Raw genomic sequence first — 3,220 nt, 5'->3', positions numbered from 1 at the left:
CCAGCCTGCAAACAGCCATCAGCCCCTCACCCAGGCTGGCCAGGCACCCCAGTAGGACCCCCACCCTGATCCGGGACACCCTTCAGGGCAAACCAGCCAGCCCCCACCCATGCACCAGGCCTCTATCCTATATCCTATATAATAAAAGAGTAATATGCAAATTGACCCTAACAGCATTACGACTGGGAATGACTGTGACACTATGACACACACTGAACACCAGGGACCAGAAGCTCAATACAGGAGCTGCCCCCTGGTGGTCAGTGCACTCCCACAGGGGGAGCTCTGCTCAGCCACAAGCCAGGCTGCCAGATGCCAGTACAGCGGTGGGGGGGGGGGCCCTGCCCCGCCTCCTCAGCAGCGCTAAGGATGTCCGACTGCAGCTTAAGCCTGCTCCCCACTGGCAAGTGGACATCCCCTGAGGGCTCCCGGGCTGCCAGAGGGATGTCTGACTGCCAGCTTAGGCCCAATCCCCCAGAGATGGCCTAAGCCAGCATGTGGTCATTCCCCGAGGGGTCCCAGACTGCGAGAGGGCACAGGCCGGGCTGAGGGAACCCCCCGAGTACACAAATTTTTGTGCACCGGGCCTCTAGTCTATATATAAAAGCCTAAGTGACCAAACAACCGAACCAGTTGGTGGGTTGCTATGATGCACATTGACCACCAGGGGGCAGATGCTCCATGCAGGAGCTGCCCCCTGGTGATCAGTGCACTCCCACAGCCAACCTCCCACGGTCCCTCCCTGATCGGGGACCCTCCCCCCAGCTGGCCAGCCCTGATGGCCCCGATCAGGACTAGGCAAGATGCCCCAATCGGCCCCGATCGCCAGCCAGGCCAAGGGACCCCACCCATGCACGAATTCATGCACCAGGCCTCTAGTTTATAATGTTTGAATATTTTCACAATGAGAATCATATGATTTTTTACTTGAAAAATCACCAAAACTTAAAAGGAAATGATAAAAATGTCAAGATACAAGGGAGTGTAGTTATTTATCAAAATTATGTGAGGTTCCAAAATATGTAAAAATAATAATAATTAAAAAAGATTAACAACAACACACAAAAAAAAGATACAAGGGAGTGTAAAGAAACTAAAGCCCAGGGAAAGGGAACTTGCTCGAGTTCATACGGTACACTCACACTGTTCCACAACATCCAGAACACTGAGGGCCAAAACTCCACTTATTCATCCCTCCAGAAACCCAGTTAGTGCTGAATTAGAGCCTGGCTTCACTGCTTACTATCTGTGCAACCTGGGGCAGATTCCTTCATTTTCTCAGCCTGTTTACTTATCTCTTATTTTTTATTGAATTTATTGGGGTGACACTGGGTCACAAAACCATAAAGGTTTCGCTATTCACTGTGGCTGTGTCTGCTGGGCCTAGGTGTGTGTGAGAGGGGACAGGTTGTGTACCAGCATTAGCTTCCTAAAGCTCTGAGCAGGGGGAAGATAATAAAAGTCCAAGACTTCCTGAGATCAGCATCCAGCTGTCAGTTACTCCGCACCCCACCCCCTAAGTTGCTTAGACTTTCTCAAGAGTCTTACGGAGCTGTGCACACCCCTTTTCCTTGGATCATGCTTGGTAGGGCAGGGCAATCTGGTTGGTGGGATGGGGCTGTTGGGCCCCCTACTTGGGAGCACCATAGGCGGGCAGTCAGTGGAGAGAATGTGGCCCTCCTGCAGAGCCGTAGCACTCAGTCTCTGCTCATCTCCAAGCCTAGCTCTGCCTGAGAAGCGCCCTCAGGTTCAGGTTGGGTGCAGCCAGCTGTCCCCACTGCAGGAGCAAGCTTGGCAGGACGAAGCCACCAGGACTTGGGCAAACAAATCAAGAAACCCTTGCTTTGGGCTGGCAGGGGTTGGGCCACGGGAGGGGAAGAGCTGCATACCTCCCCGAGCTACATAGCTGTGCTGTCAGAGACACACATCAAGGCCCAGGCTTCTAGCGATGCTCCCTTCTCCCCGTGGAGCTGAGCCAAGTGGAACTTGGAAAAACAGATCAAGCCAGCCCTTGAGCAAACTGTGGTCTGTCAAGTCAATTCATAAGGAAAATATGTTATTATTTTACTTTCACTTGTTCCTTCACCAATGTACTTTCCTTCTTTGTATAGATCTGAGTTTCTGACCTGTATCATTTTCTCTCTGAAGAAATTTTTTATAAAATATACTTTTATTGATTTCAGAGTGGAAGGGAGAGAGAGAAAGATAGAAACATCAATGATGAGAATCATTGGTCTGCTACCTCCTGCACACCTCACAGTGGGGATGGAGCCTGCAACCCAGGCACGTGCCCTGACTGGGAATCAAACCGTGACCTCCTGGTTCATGGGTTAACGCTTAACCACTGTTTTTAGCCCTAGCCAGTTTGGCTCAGTGAATAGAGTTCCAACCTGTGAAATGAAGGGTTCTATTCCGGTCAAGGGCACATGCCCAGATGTGGGCTCCAATCCCCAGTAGTGGGTGTGCAGGAGGCAGCTGATCAATGACTCTCTCTCATCACTGATGTTTTTATCTCTCTCTCCCTCTCCCTTCCTCGCTGAAATCAATAAGAACATTTAATATATATAATATATATCTAGTATATATATACTAGAGGCTCAGTGCACGACATTCATGCATTGGGGGGTGTGGGGGTCCCTCAGCCCAACCTGCACCCTCTCCAATCTGGGAGCCCTCTCCAATCCAGGAGTTTCTGTCTGTCTTTGCAATTATATGAGTGAATTGTCTGAGACCCCCAACTCAGTTTGGTTTGTTGCTCACAGAATAATAGAGGCATTTATTTTTCCTTTACTTCATTGGTGGAGATTTCCTGGAGGTTTTAGGATATCTTCCCTTTAATTTTTCCTAGACACTCTGATTTTACTTATGTCTCTCACCTTTGCTTTCCCTCCAACCCCCACTGCAACAGTAACTTGTTCCAGGCTCACTTTTGCTCCTAGAGATCCGTCTGCTACCAAAACTATGATTCCCAGCATTCCTGGTGCTCCCCACGCTCTGGGCTTCCCTTCCGCTGGGAGCAACCGAGAGAGCAACGTCCCCTCAAGCCTCCGGCTCTCCCGCTCTGCTCTCCACCCAGTGGCTTGGGGGTAGCGACCAAGGGAGCCACGTCCCCCCAAGCCTCTGGCTCTCCTGCTCTGCTCTCCGCCGGGTGCCTGTGTATGCAAATTAACCTACCATCTTTGTTGGATTAATTTGCATACTCACTCCTGATTGGCTGGTG

This window comes from Myotis brandtii, unplaced genomic scaffold, assembly GCF_000412655.1.
Source record: "Myotis brandtii unplaced genomic scaffold, ASM41265v1 scaffold314, whole genome shotgun sequence".
Classification (NCBI taxonomy): Eukaryota; Metazoa; Chordata; class Mammalia; order Chiroptera; family Vespertilionidae; genus Myotis; species Myotis brandtii.
This window is presented reverse-complemented; position numbering follows the sequence as displayed.